The following is a 17232-nucleotide window of genomic DNA, read 5'->3' as shown; positions in this document are numbered from 1 at the left end:
TATTATAAACTCTGCATGCATTTCTGCTGAATGATGTCACGGCATCTTCGTTTTCGATCACACGCATCATTATTCACAATCATAATTATGCGTTTTCGTGTATGCAAGTCCATGTGCTCTAATAGCAAAAAGGAACACATATAATTTGAGGGTCAGCGATGATTAAACTGCAAACACATTTGGAGCCAAAGAAGGTCACAATGCCGTGAGATCCCAAATCAGCGCTTTTCCTTTTAGCTCAAACTTAGTTGCACCAAAAAAGGGATTTTGATGTTTATATGTGTTTATTTTATGCCTAATATCTTTGCTTATATTGGTAAACAGACTGCTGTAAACAGGATTTACAACGGATTGCACAGTGCATAAAGAAATAACCTGTTTTGAAATGATCTTCTTGACCTTGTGTTATTGTCACCTACAATATCTTGATAGAACTGTGCTGTTTCATTTGTTGCCATTTCTGCTGCCCTCTCGGTCAGATCTCCTTTGAAAAAGACATTTTAATGTCAGTGACACTTTTTACCCAGATAAATAAAAGATATATAAACGTCACTCTACATCAAGTTGATTTCAGCTTCTCCCTAGTGACGGAGATGTCCTTTCTGGCTCATAATGAGAGATATATTATACACAATCAAGCCATTTACAACATCTCAAATACCGGAAATCACTTTTTTGCCAGAAAGGAGAAAAAGCTATGGTGGCCCTAAAAGGTCAAACAGACTGCAACTTAGAAAACGCCAGTAAATAGGGGAAAAAATGCCACAAAAGTGTGTTGTTGTGGGGGTTTGTTGTTTTTATGTCTATTTTCATTGTTTTATTTAACTTGAGTTGTGTTTTGTTGTACAACGTTTTTCTATTTGCTGCTCTTTCCTTGAGTGACCTCTCAGGGCCACCACAGAAACTACTTATAGCATTTTTTTAAATCAAAGATTAAAAAAAAAATACTTGACAAAAATACAGAAAGACTCAATGAAATAAATAAAAAGCACCTCTCAAGACAGTGAGCTTCACAGCTGTTAGCAGAGGTCTGCTGTTTTGTATTTAACTGTTTAAGAGTGTACGAGTTTAGAGGCCAATAATGTAACAAAAGTCAGCGAGTTTACACCGAAACAGCACCTAGGTGTTTTACTCATATACAGGCACACATACTGTGTGTTAATGGCCACAGTAATACCCATTAAGGGGCAAATAGGCACCTCTAGAGAGGACAGGGACACTTTTAAACTGTGGAAAAAAAAGGTGTGGGTCCTCTTGAGAAAAGTGTTTCCATTATAAAATAAAAATATACGTCTAGTGTTTCTACTCATACTGCTTCATTTAAAGTGTTATTAAACACTGTTAAATAGGTCAGCACCCAGAGAAAGGCTGTCAGAGAGTAACACGCTCAGCTGGAGGGGTTTCCTTCGCCAGTCCAAGAGAAACAGTGAAATGTTTACAAACAGTGCGGTTGCCGCAGCAACAGGTAGCGACCAGCATTCGGGCCTCGAGGCTGGAAGAGGTGCCGTAAAACCGTTGAAGATGTTTCCTGCGAGGATTAGTGTAAAGCAGCAGGAGAAGCAGTTTTGGGAATTCCTCTGCACTGAAGTCGTCCACAGCTTCAGGCACAAGCTGTAACTCCTCCAGAGCGGCGGAGGAGTTACGCTCGGAGACGAATTGAGATGTTTCAGCTCAGATGTAGGCATGCTGGTTTTTGTAAAGCAGCAGGGTGGATGATGGCGACTTTCTGCTGCAGGGCTTATGGCTGCTGAAATGTGCGTCTAATGAAAAAGAGCACGGTTGGGCATTTTTTTCTTATATCTAGGCCTCCTCTCAGCGGGATGATGCAACCCAATGAAATGTTTGGACTGGCCAGAAACTGTAACAGTGTCATCTTAGCACGTTTCCAATACATGGATTATGCCGCAGAGACAGGCATCAGATTCAGTAATAATCTAGCATTTCACAAGTGGAGCACTGATGATGCTTTTTACTGGTATCGACTAGAGAAAAATAGCTCTGCATGCACAGTCATGGTGAATATCTGTTATTTGTTTTGGGGTTTTTTGGCATCAGTTCTTGTTGGATTAGTAAAAATGTGCTGCCACTCTGCTGCACAGTGGGCAGCAGGGACGTATCTGTTCATCAACAGGGGGCGCCATGCTGCCATTCTGGGTACATCCAGTTGAATATTCCAAATGTGATTCGGCATATTCAAAGTCAAACCTGGGTTTTCTGAATGTAAATGTAAAAAAGGGGGCACACAAAAGAAAACATTTAAATCTGCAGGATCAGTGTTTCTTTTTTCTTTTTTTTTAGGGATCTGCACGATGAAGAATATTGTTGATGGAGAGATTTTAGTGTTTTACAGACATTTGGTGTTGATGAAATAAGGTACTCATACACATGGATGACTCAAGAAAGTGCCGGGAACATTTTGATCCATGTTAACATGAAAGCATCACAGAGCTGCTTCAGATTTGTTTGCTGCACATTCATGATGTGAATCTCCCGTTCCACCACATCCCAAAGGTGCTCTACTGGATTGAAACCTGGTGGCTGTGGAGGCCATTGGAGTACAGTGAACTCTTTGTCATGTTCAAGAAACCAGTTTTAGATTATCTGAACTTTGTGACATGGTGTGTTATCCTGCTGTAAGCAGCCGTCAAAATGGGTGCACTGTGGTCATAAAGGGATGGACATGGTCAGCAACAACACTCAGGTAGGCTGTGTTGTTGTCTACCTGAGTGGCGCACTTTGGCGCACTGAGGGGCCCAAAGTGCGCCAAGAAAATATCCTCTAGACCATTACACCACCATCCTGAACTGCTGATACAAGGCAGCGTGGATCCATGCTTTTATGTGTTTATGCCAAATTCTGAACATTTCCTGTTCTTACTGACTGACGTGGACCTAATGTGGTCTTCTGCTGCTGGAGCCCATCTACTTCAAGGTTTGACATATTGTGCATTCAGAAATGCTACTCTGCAGACCTTGGTTACCGTGGTTATTTGAGTTACTGTTGTCCCCTATCACTTTGAAACAGCCTGACTTCCTTTGCACTCATTATCTGCAAGCCACTTGTGTCGACTTTGGTAATAAACGAAGTGAGAAGTAGACTTCTGTCCTCAAAATCTTCCATGCAATCTGACTTTTTTTGCATCCAAAGGAGTCACCCTCTGCTGGTCACTAGTAATGAAGCAGGTTCAGTGCTTCTCCATTGGCTTCACTATTCACACCCATATAAGCAGTCTATGGCCAAAACACTGTTCTCCAAATGATGAGCTCATTCAGGTAACACGTATAAAAAACAAGACAGGGAAGGAGATTAATCCTCTGGGAAAACAGACGAAGAGCATTAGTTTACATTTAAAGGAATAGGGGAGAAGGCCCGAGTTGGAAACATGAAATGCGGTCGAGCATACATGCAGTTTGTTTCAGTTGCTGCTCTAAATGTGTAAATGCACGCACAAAGACACACACGTACTGTATTCTGCCTGGTATTAGTCTGTATTTGAGCAACTGTGGTGCCAAGAGGATATCTTTCTCATGACCTCACGGCTGGCTTCAAATGTTGCGTTTTACAGTGTGTGTGTTTGTCTGCATGAAGGCGTGAGTAATATCTTTAATTGTCTAGGTCTTCACTGTATGTCAGAGATTTGCTGTTGTTCTTCCTCACGTTGAGGTCTGCGCATTTAACAAGGTCAAGCTCGTGAAAACAAAGCCAGACAGCGGCGCAGAACTTCTTCGACCTCTTAACCAGAACTAAGACCAAAATGACTTTTTAATGGCGCCTGTCACACTGTTTTGATTCAAACATGAGCGCAACAGAAGATGACGCACACCAAGTGAGCCTCACGCTGTGACTGTTGCTCTTTAAACCCACTCAAACAGGCTCTATGTTTAGCCAAGCTGACTCCCATGGCAGCCTCAATACGCGGTCTAAACATGCCTGATATATTTAATATCCTGTATTGGCTTTCATTTTTTTGGCAGGTGCTTCTTGCTCAGTGTCATCAGACTGTAACCTTGTCGCTTCTGGAGCAGGTGATTATGAGAAAGAGGAGTGATGGAGCTTGAGTTGTCCACGAGCTGCCAGGGGGTGTCACTCCACTGGATGGCACAATGAACAAACCAAATGTGAGGGGTCATCCGGTTCAGTGGAAGGTTCATCGGTGTGTTTCAGACGTTTGCATGACTTTGTCAGTGTTGATTGTTGCTTGGCTGTACAGCTGCACTAATCAATATTCAATGTTAGGAAGGCTACTTTTGAAATGCAGGATGAGTGGTAACCTTGATTTTTAATCAAATTTATGCAACATCTACGTTTAATAGCATTTTATTTGCTTTGCTAAAAATTATTTTAAATGTTAAATGTTTGTGCAGGTTTGATGTCAAGTATTTCAATGTTGGCTGCATTTTGATGGCTACTACTGAAGCTTTAGCACCGCTTTTGTATTTCAGAAGGAAAAGTTTGGCACATTTCCAGCACTGAAGGTATTTTTGTCCAACTGGACGCCCACTTTGACCGCTAAAAGCTATGGGCATTGGTAGGATAGTAAGGAAAGAAAAGCACATCCCCCTTTCACTGGCCACCTCCTTCAGCTCACCTGGGTGGACACTGGGTCATCCCCAAGCCAGCCAAGATATACATACATAATAAATATATATGTCCAGCATGTCCTGGGTCTGTCCTGGGGTCTCTTAATGGTAGGACATTACCAGAACACCTCACCTAGGAGGAATCCTAGTCAAATGCACAAACAACCTCAACTGCCTCCTTTCAATGTGGACAAGCCTCCGTGAATCATTGTGGGGTTCGTGTGCCTTTGTGATCCCAGGACCTTTGTTGTCAGGGACATATGCTCCTGGTAGGATCTCCCAAGGCAAACTGCCCAACTCTGGGACAGCATTACCTGGGCCTGACCCTGAAAAAAGGCCCAGGGAGGGGGTTTGAGTAGCTGCTGGTTTTACTCGATGGGGTGCAGCCAGGTGCAGCATGAGGTAGCCCGGCCTCCTGTGGAACTCATAGTGCTAAATGAAAAGAGCCTTCCTAAGTCTTATGTGTTATTTTAAGTACAATAGTTTTAATGAAACCTGTAATAGGAAATAGGAAATAAGAGAAGTCAATGAAAATAAGCTAGGACTCAAAAAGTGCTTAGAAGATGCTCTGCAGTATCCAAACAAATTTGTATCCTGTTCACATCCTCGTTGCGCTAAAGCTGACAGAGCTGCTAATTTAGTTCACAGTGAAATAGAATTTCTATTGCACGCCCCTCATTTGGTATTCACTTGGAGTTTCATTTATATTTTGCCACAAAAGGGAAACAGACTGCACACTGTTAGGCTACAATTTAATAATTAAATTCTCTTTAGAAACCTGCTTTTGAAGGTGATGTTTTGATCCACTGTCACCTGCTAGGGACAGTAATCTGAGCTGATTATTGCCTGTAAAAGAAGAGCCTGTTTTTCACTCTTTGAAACTTGCCTGGGGAAGATCCTGTGGACTGAAAACATTGTCTTCAAAAGAATGTTTTTATAAGTGACTTCAAAGATTCAACTGGAGCCTGGATGTGCGCTCTCTTTTCACTTATATGTATACCAGTTTCACCTATAGCACTCAAACAAGGCACATCTTCACAAATTTTCCAACATTAGGCAGAATTTAAAAAACAAACAAACATCCAGTTCTCTTTAAACTTGATCCTCTGTTCCTGCTCTCCCTCCTGTGTACCCAGCATGATGGAGCAGCTCCAGATGGATACGATGGTAAGGAGGTGTGAATAGCTGAAATGGCCTGTCACCACGAGGGCCACCATGTAAGATGATGGATCACCCACAAACTCCCACATCCCAACACCTCATTCCTCCTCTGTTTAATCCCAAAGATAAACACATATAAACACCTGCAAAAGTCAACAATTGTATATGAATCCAGTGTGAAGGGCAGCAAGTTTCTTTAAATCAACTGATACAGAAACATACAACCAAAAAATATTGCAGCTGTTTATGCGTTTTCATAAGCTTCCCATGTCAGGCACTTGAAGACATGGACATGCTTTTCTACAAGATAGTCAGCAGATCGGTGTAGGCAGGGTTTAGGCTAGGTTTGAGATTTGAGATGGGCTTATTGTTTTTTTGTGCAGAGCGCTTCACATCAGAAAGTGTGTGTTAACTAAATGATTCTGTTACAAACCTTTTTATTTAACCAGGATTTCTGTTGATACTTTTATTGATTTCATTTATTGTTTTTGTACTGTTTCTATGGCATTTAATTTTTTTATTGATTTTATTTTGTGTATAGTGCTTTGTGACCACTTGTCTGAGAAATGTGCTTAATAAATAAATGTTACTTACTTATTTAAATACTTATTTATTTACATACTTCACTGACTTCTGTGTGACTTCAAAAGTTTCCCTAATTTTTAATTCCATATAATCATGTAGGTGCCAATTTGGTCTGGTGTTTGCCACAAGTGCCACAAGGTGTTATATGATTTACATTTTTTTTTTTTTTTTACTCAAAGGCAATGAGCTACAGAGCTGCACTGTTAAACATTTAAAAGATATAAAATGTTCTTTTGGCGTTTCACTCTTTTTAGCAACAGTTTTATGGCATTATAAATGTTTCTAAATTGTTTTAACAGCTGGAGTCTTTCTTAATTTGAGGTTAAAGTTGAGTCTTGTTTTAAAGTAGTTTTCACAGGACCCTCTGCTTCGAACAGCCAGCAGAGGGCAGCACTTTTTTATGTTTTGGGGAGTGGCCTTGTGGAACTTTTGGACTGTGAATATCTTTTCCAAATATTCATTTAGCTACATAGACTACCACTGGCTTCACTGTACATACTTGTTAGGGAGTGTTAGGGAGTTTAGCAATATTTTTCTTATTTATTTTAGCATTCAGTGTCTGTTTTTATGTAGCATAAATGTGTTTTGCTCTTCCAGTTTACCACTGCTGCTGTCTAATTTACTGTGTGGTAAATGGATCATTGCATTAATGGCAGCTTGCATTGTTAGATCCCTTCAAGGACCTGGCACTAAGCAAGCAGACCCTCTCACAGATTAACGAATCGATGAACAAGTTGGGCTGTTAAAGGATTGGCTTAGTGTCATTTAATGTTGCCTCTTGGGTCACGGTGGGTTTACCCCAAAGTTTTAATGTATTGTGAGTTCACAGTCTATGCCAGACTGTGGTCTGAGGGCAGATTAGCTGGTAAGCAGGCTGTTAATTTGTCTTCTCATGGAAATCTGCCGCATCACTCATGATATAAATAATTAAATCTGAGGGGGTGTGTTACTTGGATGTTTTAGCGTTCGCTACATAACAAACCTCACAGGCATTGGCATGCAAGTGTTCATTCATGCATGCGATCCCAGTCAGCCCCATCTGTGCGGTGACAGCAGATTGAAAGTAGAGGATTACAGGTTCGCAGCATCGATCAGCTGGCCCACATGGTGTCACTTTGCCCTCACACCTAATGCCACTGATTAACAGATTACCTCTGTTAAAGCAGGGGGCTTTTCCCTGTCACTCATTAATGATTCACAGGTTGGCTCAAAGTCTTCAGTCAACATCAACTGAAAAGTCCAAAATCTGAATGTGAGTTTTGGTATTAAGACCAAGATTTCTGAATGCATGTTACAACAGTAACGTAAGGTGGGCGTGACAACACATAGATCATCAAATGGCATTAAATCAATTGTATTCATGTTCGTTAGCCATGATGTTAGTCCTAATTCAGAACTGAGTAAAAACACCAGCAGAATTGTTGACATTCCCACCAGCCTCAGCTGTTCCAAGTGTGTGGTGCTCGTCAGGGAATGTTAAAGCGCTAAATTAAGACAGCGAACATGGTAAACAGCAGCATATTAGCATTGTCAATGTGAGAAAAGCATTGCTGTGCTTTATAAGTCCTCTGAGTAGTGCTAGCGTAGCTGTGAGGTCATAGATTGATGAAATAGAAGGTAAAACTATTATTGGACACGTTTTATTCTGCTTCAAGTCATTGTAATGATTCACTCTTGTGGGAGTCGTTTTGTCTAAATATGTGAGATTTTTTAAATTGGAAAATTATAATAGTAGGGCGAATTAAATAATAAATGAAGCACACATGTGGTGATATTCCTCTTTATCCTCTGAATGATGACTGATGTGTCAGCTCCCTTTTGCCTGTAATCCAAACTGTCCAGCAGCCAACAAATCAGCCTGGGCTAAAATTAGTAGGTCATCCAATCCCCTGCACGGTAGAGGTGAGGAGAAGGCAAGAAGTCAGATAAGAACTCTAGTCAGCTCCAGCCAGGGTTTCATTTAGAAAGCTGTGAAGGTGCTTCTCACAGATTGGCCTAAATCACTAGACCTGTGGTTGCTGCAGATTTGTCCTATATTCCAAAATAAGCTGTTTGAATAAACTTAAATGGGACATTTGAAGCTGCTACTGTAACAGTACAGTGAACACAAAGAAAACCTGAGTCACTCACCAGGCTGGGTTTGAAGAAGTGGAGAGTTTCGTGTGATTTCTAAAAATGTGTGAGGACTGAAAGCTTTAAAGGTGCACAGCCCTGCTCCTTTGAGCATTTTAAATTAGTTCACATTTGGGTTTTTTTTTAATTGATGTGAGATTGTCGGTCGGTGATTACAGAAAGGTTAGCAGTCTGTTAGCTTCATTTAAAGTCTAAAAGCACACGACGTGAACCTGCTACAGCATATTGAGAGCCAAAGTACTGGCTGCAGCAAAACAAGTTGCATTTATCCAGGTGTGCACACGTATACTGTGTGCTATACACGAGAGTACATGAATTGGTACAAATAGAAAAAGGAACAGAATGCAGTGATTAGCAAATTTTACTCACCTGTATTGTGTTCACAACAGAATAAAGAAAACATACTGAAAGTTGACACAGACATTTCACTATTTCCTGAAAAATATTTATTCAATTTGAATTGCCAGCAACACATCTCAAAAAAGTAAAAGTAAGTGGTACTACAGAGAAACAGCTGGGGGAACATTTTGCAGCTAATTAGTGAACATTACTCTAACACTGTAGAAAAGCAGAGGCTCATCAATCTGCAAAAAAAACTGCATCTACAAATTATGGATATTCCCCAAAGTAAAATTCATCATCTTTAGTGAATAATAGCAGCAAAAGATTCAAGAAACCTGGAGAAATCTCTGAGCTGCTGCTATGTACTGCAGTCTATAGAGGACTGAAGCTGTCAAATAATAATAATAAATAATTAAAAGTTAATAAGTGACTACATAAAAATAAATCAATATCCCATAAAATACTGAAACCAGATCTACACGTCAAATAGTTTATCAAATGCATGAATTAATTATTATTTCTATTTGTTTACCTTTGTATTAGTCCCCTTTTTATTGCTTTCAAATATCGTGATCTTACTTATTTATTTTCTTGTTAAATAGCCTTATCTTTGGCTAGACTGCTTAAACACCTTGGTTATCTGATAAGCTGACATTTCTGCTGGGATCCTGGTATTGATTAACCTCTAGATGAAAAGATGACCTCGTCACACATGATTATTTGCTCACTAGAGCAGGAATAGATTGAGGATAACAATTATAATGATAATTTGTATATTAAAAATACATGTTGATCATTTTAAGAAAGAAATGCAATGTTTAATACAATTGTATAAAATTATTACAAAAGCTAATTTTGAGAAAAATAATTACTCACTATGTAGGGAAGGGAGATAGTTATGGTTCCTGAAGCATCTTTATTCAGTTTTTAACTTAACCCAGTTGCCCAGCAACATCCTCAGTAAGCTGTCCAGTGAATCACAACACCGGCAATTTACAAGTCAAATGTCTGTAATTACAGCACAACATGCCACTGAAAACTGTAATAAACCAGGTGGATGTGTCTGATCGACAAACAGGTATCACAGATGTGATTGTCTGAAACGTCTCATTGGAATATCATTATGTGTGATCAGGATTTTTGGTTTCGTTTCCTAAACAGAAAGTGGGCTGAGTTCAGGTTTACCTGTGCTGGTCATTCATTTTGATCCATTAGAGGTGACTGACAAGTATGTATAGGTTAATTGTCATCATAGGTAAAAATATATCATCATACATAACAAGATGAGGTTTGTCCCAAGGTTGTATCAACTCAATATTCAGTGGCTATGCTGCATCCAAGCAGCAAAGCAGTATTTCTCCAGGAGCTGACTCATGGCTTCTTTTGAACAAGATCTGAGCATTTCATTTGTAAAGAACAGAGCTGCAGATCTGTTCTGTTTTTTGCTCATTATTCTTTGAGTCATCAGTGCCGTGTATCAGCTGAGGAAAATTGTAAATCCTTCAAGTTAGCTGCATTTGTGTATTTTTTTGCAGCAGACGACAAAAACAACGTAACACGTCGTGCAAAAAAAAGATCCCTGATTCAGGCACAGGGATGGCAGCGCTAGAGAGGACGAGAGGTTATAATAAAACCGCAACACTTTCATGATGAGCTGTGGAAAACCGCAGTTCATCCTGTCCAACTTGGACACCAAACTCTGAAGCACTATTGTGGCTTTGCCCATCCACCCCGCCCCCGCCCGCTCTGCTTATGAGTCATCTTGGCAGAAGGGTGTAGCGTTCTCCGCTTCATCCGCACCAACACTGTCTGCTGCCCAGCCTTTGGCCTCGTCCCAGACGGACACTGCAGCACTCGTGCCAAACACAGTCTCTCTCTGTGCAAAAGACCCCAAGTTAGGACAACTTCCCAAGTCCATCCAGGCGAAAGTGAGTAAATATGCTTTCCTAGGGTGCAACAGTGACATTTCTCACTGTGACACTTGTGTCCTTTCCACTTCTGCCACTGTCCACATGCTTCACTTCTCTTAAATAAGAGGTAGCAGGGAAAATGTTAGGGAGGGGGGATGATCAGAAAATAGCCTGATAATTGACCCCGTCATTTAACGAATGCAAAAGCCACTCACAGTTACGGATCCATGCTAAGCCCTCATCTCAACTAGGACCATTTCTATGGCAACACCAAACACAGAGAGGAGCAACAATGGAGGCTTAGGCCCAAAGAGGAGCACAGACACACTGATGGACTCCTTTGGGTGTTTTATTTTTTTCCCCTGCAGAGAATTTTTAGCATCAGGCTGCCACCTCTGTCACTTTATCCCATCGTGTTGCATATGCCAAGAATTTCACAAGCAAAGCCAAGGCCCCGAGGGGAACACAATGCAGATATAGCAGCAAGATGTGAGCTGGTTCATGCTGAGGTTGGATTGTACAGAGCTCTATAGAGATTAGATTTATATAATGTTTCTCCACAAAGCAGGCTAAGCTACACCCATGGACAAGCTATGTTTTAGTCAACCATATATTTATCCCATATTGTTAGAACAAGCGTGACGTGATTGCGTTTACTTTTTTTTTTCCAGTACGAAAAACTAGGAATTGCTGTCAGAATTCAGGTGTGTGGTGTATGCACAATGCCAAGGAAGAAAGACAAGAGCAATGAACGGCAATTGTTGCTGCTGATCAACGTAGGAAGGGTTATAAGGTCATTTCCAAACGGTATGTAGTCCAACATTCTACAGTGAGAAAGCTTATTTACAAGTGGAGAACATTCAAGACACATGTCAGCCTTCCCAGAAGTGGACGTCCCAGCAAATTCACCCCAAAGTCAGACAAAGCAATAGTCTGAGCAACTGAAAGATGCCAAAACCTACAGCTCAGACTCCACAGCCTCAGTTAGCATCCTGACACATTCTGCTGCATCATGGAAACAGCTCTGCAGTGGCCCCTTATTGTATATTTAACTTAACTTTAGTCGAGGGACTAAATAAAGTAAAAGTGATGACGCGCCGACAAATGCCAACAATGCGAATGACGAACATTCACAGCACGAGGAAATGAAAAGACAGCCGGGGTTACAAATCCGATAAAGGTGACAAATGTTTTCTGGTTTCTTTATAATAAGCGCACATAGGCGAGAGTTTTCATGTCTATCAGAGTCCTATAGTTCATTATGTGCTGTATGAAGTAGCAGTTTAATAATATGACCATTTAATGGGTTACGACCTGTAGACAAATGAATATTGTGCTTTGTTTGATACTTTTACATATTGTTCATAGTAGAATTAGTCCCTTGTTTGAGAGTTTTATAGATTTTAGATGTCTATTTATATTATTTAATAATATTAAGCTATGTCCCTCCAACATAGCTAATCTTCACTGGCTGAGCCAGATCATATTTTTCTGTTATTACAGCTTCAGCTTCCGACATGTGTTTTGTTCAGAGCACCAGTTCGATTCAAAGTAGCGACTCCTTTGTAGTTTAGGACGTCTCTCGAGAGCCAACGCAAACCTTTTTTTTGTTTATTCTGCTTCTGATGTTCCTTTTCAGGCTTTCTTCATTTGTTGCAACATATGCAGACACAATACGAGATTCAAATGAGAACGAATGGTTACAAGAAATATATACATATGACTCATAGCTGACAAAAAGAAAATGATCTGAGCTGTCTGGCAAGTTATTGAACTTTGCAGATTATGCAGAACCGTGTAAACTTCAAAGTGTGTTCAAAGAGTTTTGTGGGTTTTGGATTTCACCATGTTGCCTTTTTCACACATAAAATTGAAGCCTCCAGCCAACCCCCACACTCCCACCTCCCGCTGATAGTTTTCAATGCAGCACAGGCAGTCATCCGTCACTAATGCTCCACAGTGTACTGATGCACCGCGAGTGTTACTTGCTTTACACTTGCACTGAGATGAGCGACGACCACGACGACCGTGTCTGCCGCAGCAAATCATGCCGTAACCGCTCTGCGCAGCACAGGCTTGGAGATACCCTGGTGAATTATTTATGCGCTTGGAGTCGAGCTGTTCCTGTAGTGAAGCACCTGCAGGAAGAAAAGCGTTGCTGAAGCAGCGTAAAGATAATTGAGCTCCCATCCCGAGTGTGTTTCATGTGTTTTGCACTAAACACACCGTCCACGGCCACCAGTGCACCTTCCTCACTTTTTTTATAGCCACTTGTCCCCGACACTCTAATGTTTGTTTGTCTTGTCTTGCTCTCATGGGAACGTCTTCTGTGAAAGCACACTCCAGCTGATCTTTCAGTGCCCCCCCCACACCCACCCCTGCCTGAAAAACTGATCTCGGCTGGCTTATTTTGACTTTGCTTGACAGCAGAAGGCAAGCTGTGAGAAATGAAGAGAGAGACTAATGTTGGACAACACTGGGGTTTCTCCCAGTGTTGCGTATATATAGTGCTCTTTTCCCAGAGCTGTGAGCTGTTGGTATTCTGTGAGAGAAACAGGATCCCCACCAATGAAACGAGTCACTCTTCCTGCAGCCAAGCACCACGTGGCCCACTACCCATGCACTTCTTGTACTTGTCGACCCCACTACACCCAGCTCAATTAAGCAATCTGCAAGACCCGCAGTTTTAGCGTATCGGCCCTGAAGCTTTTTAAGGAGCCACTTTCAACCATCAAACTGAGAAGCCCAATCCCCCGCTAATGGCTCAGTACTGATGCATTCCTTCAACAAGTCCTCCAAATTAAACGGCAATCACCTAATTTTCGTTCACAAATGGCAGTTTCACGATTACTGCCACATTTTTTACTAGACTGATTTAAACTGCCTTGAAAAAGCAAGACAAAGGATTGTATTGTTCAGGCAGACTACCCGAAATATGTGTAACGATTACAGACTAATACGACAGGGTGGATGTCATGGTTAAAGTTAGGTGCAGACAACTGACACAATGCAAGCGGATAGTCAGTTAGGAGCCTTATTTTGGTTTTCTCATCCAGGGAAATCAAATACTGTTTTAGACATTGACAGATAAAGTTTCTCTATTTAGAAAGTATAAAAGCCCACATTTGGAGGTTGGAGGGGTTAGTAGGTTGGAGTAGGTTATAAGTTTGTCAGCCTAAAAGTTGCAGTTGTTTCTGGATCATCATAATTAATATTGGTCCAGGTTCAACAGTGCAGGTGACCAATCACACTGATGTGATGTCACAGTTAGGCAACGTGGGGAAAACTCTCCCCAGTTTGGTGAGTTATGTGACGGTGTTTCTATGTTGCAAATCTAATCTTGCAAAACTGTAATATGAGCCTTTCATTGTTTGCAGAGATGCAGTGTCCTGAAACTTCACTTCAACAGGCCTTCGGTAGTTATAAAGAGTCAGTGACTGCAACTCAACTCACTCAGACTTTTCACAGCTTCTGCAACTTTCTGTTTTACTGAATATAGGACTGTCTGCCTTAAGATGTAAGCGTATGAACAACAAAAAATAAAAAAAGCTTAAGAATAAGATTTTTCCAGTCGAGTAGAAAAGATTAAACTCAGTTGATATCCAAGGGGATGAAAAGGGAGTAAACTTCAAGCATCTTTGATCCATGTTTTTAAACCCTGAATTTAACCACCAGTCGCTTCCTGCCGATGAATCAAACACCTTCAATAAGACCTTTTGAGCAAGACCTTGTAATCCAGCCTACAGCTGGTGAAGCTCAGGGTGCCAGGAGGTTTGCCTTAATGCGTGTCTTGCTTAACGATCTCTGCCCCACTACCCTCAAACTGTCAATCAGACTGAAAGCAAAGCACTTTCTAGCAGGGCAGGATGTCATTTTTAAAGTCATTTGAGGGATTTTATACAAAAACAGGAAAAAAAAAAATGGAGTTTGAAAAGTTTCAAGCATATCTGTCAATCTAAAATCTGACATGTGAGGGGCCTGTCATTGCTTCAACACTCCTGTCACAACCTATGGTGAACTGTCTATAAATCATTCACACACATACTATAAACACCATTCACACTAAACCTGCTGATCAGCCTGCTGGCCAGCCGCCTCTTGTTGTCTTACAGCAGATTACCAGCACCAGAAGGCGGTGGCTCTCGGCCCCGCTATCATACATGGTTAACCCGATTAACCCGTCACTTCCGGTCACACGCTAAACCGCAAGGCGTTTAAACCTGGATCTGAACGGCAAAGCATCCTTCTGCCCAAATATTTACTCACAGGAAGAAGGTTTCTTCCATTCGGGAAGGAGTGTTTCAAACACCTGTCGATGCTTTTATTGCAGACCTTTAAACATCAGAAAAAAAGAAAAGGGGTGGAAATGGCCAACTGTTCCGGGAGCCCAAAAAAGAGCCCCAAATTCCACCTATAAATACCAGCCTCAAGCCATCTTCGTTCACATCCTGTGAGTAACGACAAACCAAAATGTTATGTGATGATCTTTAAAGGCTATGCTAATCCTTTTATTAGTAACATCTCTCGCTCTCACTGTGCTGACCACCACATACCAGCACGTCATCAAACTATGGATGCCAGCACAGCACCTCCCCAATCCCATAATGTGATGAAGGCTTTGGCATTTTTAAGCCAAAGGAAAAAATAATAAAGTGAGTGTTTCAGAATTAAACCAATGGAAATGCTTCATTACTACCACTCTCGCCCACGTCTTTCAATCTGAGACTTGAGTCAGCATTGGTAACTTGACTCCCTCCCTCCCTCCCATGACCCACCCCTTCTGATTGGTCTCAGATACTCTATGACTCTGCCGTGGGTTCTCATGGACACGCTGCCCTTTGGAAATTCCCCGGCTGCAACTAATACAACCCCGGCGTGTAACACCAGCGTCCACTCGAGCCAGTGTCACCGCACAGGAGTGGATGAATTATCACCGCCAGCTTTGATGTGGTGGGCAAATTGATCACGAGGCATGCTGCCACTGCCGGGGCCATATCATGTTCTGCCCTCGTCAGCACATTCAGCTGTAATGGTGATTCCCTCCAAGAAAGCAAAACAAAAGTGTCACGCAGAGCCAAACGCAAAAAGAAACCCAAATGTGTGAGAGCCTTTTTCTGTCTCAGCCAAAGAAATAAACCTAATTAGAGCAAATTCGACCCGATTAGATTGAATTAAGATCAGCAGGAGTTCACTGTGCCCTCCCCTCCTCAGAGCCTCGGGTCTCCTCTGGCCTCTAATCTTTGTATCTGTTCAATTAGCAGCAACCTTGCAGAAAAGCTGCCACAGTGCAGATTATGTCCTGCTCAGTCGTTGTTCTGAAAATCCACTGAAGTTCAGCGCATCTGCGCAAAAGGCTTTGCAGAAATACAGACTATACTTAAATAATAAATTCAGGATTTTTTTCAAAAAAAATCAAAAAAATTTATTAAATAAAATAAAATTTTGAAAATGCCAGACTGACTAGGCTGAAAATGAAATACTTGTAATTTATTACAAACATGACTCAGTGATAATTTTCCATGATATCCATGCACAATCACACAGGCTCACAGCCTTTTGCATTTGTGTATTTGCCTCCAAAGGAAACAGATGATATACACACATCTACTGACACACACACACACACTGTCTCCAAGCCAAGCTCCAGCCTTACCTCTCGCAGCAAATCTTTAGCCCACGGTGCTGATGTGCCTCTGCAGTGCCACTGGCTGTGCCTTCAGCCTGCTGGCTCGGATGAAGTGTTATCCTCAGTGTGAATGTTTGCTCCGCTCTCCTTCCCTTTGCAACGCTGAGCGTCCCTTCTCTCTCCTCCACTGCCGTCACTGCTGCTGCCGCGTCCTCAGCTGGCCTCTAGTACAATCCAGGTGGTCTGATGAGTGAAAGAGAAGAAGAGGAGGAGGAGGAAGAGGAGCGTCTCCTGACAGGGAGCTGCTGCTGCTGCTGTGTGTGATGATGTCTGTGGCTGGTGACTATGAAGACAGACTGTGTGTGTCTGTGTGTGAGGAGAGAGAGCAGAAGGGGAGAGACAGGACCTGCCATGCAGATATCAGTCCTGTGGTGGTTAAATTTAAACCACCCTCCCTGCTGACACCTTGAGCCACGGCTGCTCTCCCTCTCCAGCACACTAACACACTGGGACGCAAGTGCACACGGATCCCTGATGGTGCCATATGGCTCACGGCAGAAGACCGAGCCTTTGGGAGTCTGTGACTATCAGAAGAGAAATAGTGAGCGGGGGTGTGAGGGGTGAAAGTCAAAAGGAAATGTCAGTGTTTTGTTAAGGTGTTGGTGGCTCAAATAAACTAAACATTGCACCAAAACTGCTTTAAGATGTGAACAAAATGACTTTCAAAGTCAGGAATGTCAAATCCACCGGTCAGTGAAACTATCCTGTCAGTGTAAAAAACAGGGACTTTTTTATACTGTGGGCCACATGCATGAAGTTTAACATTTACAGTGCAAATTAGATTTTCTACTGAAATAAGTGAAAAGCAATGAAGAATTACTGCACAATTTTTTGG

At 41.7% G+C, this 17232-nt stretch overlaps 1 protein-coding gene across 2 annotated transcripts in view; it reads right to left on the bottom strand.

Annotated features, from left to right (window-relative positions):
* filip1l (filamin A interacting protein 1-like) overlaps nt 1-16823 on the bottom strand; it is an 86075-nt gene extending 69252 nt beyond the window's left edge. For both annotated transcript variants that reach the window (XM_005452359.4, XM_005452360.4), the window contains exon 1: nt 16365-16823. The gene's annotated coding sequence lies outside the window, so the exon portion shown is untranslated. The remainder of the gene's footprint in view (nt 1-16364) is intronic.
* Between the last annotated feature and the right edge of the window lie 409 nt (nt 16824-17232).

The sequence above is a fragment of the Oreochromis niloticus genome, linkage group LG23 (genome assembly GCF_001858045.2).
Source record: "Oreochromis niloticus isolate F11D_XX linkage group LG23, O_niloticus_UMD_NMBU, whole genome shotgun sequence".
In the NCBI taxonomy this organism is placed as follows: domain Eukaryota; kingdom Metazoa; phylum Chordata; class Actinopteri; order Cichliformes; family Cichlidae; genus Oreochromis; species Oreochromis niloticus.
The sequence above is the reverse complement of the archived record's forward strand: the minus strand, read 5'-3'. Positions and strand labels throughout refer to the sequence as shown.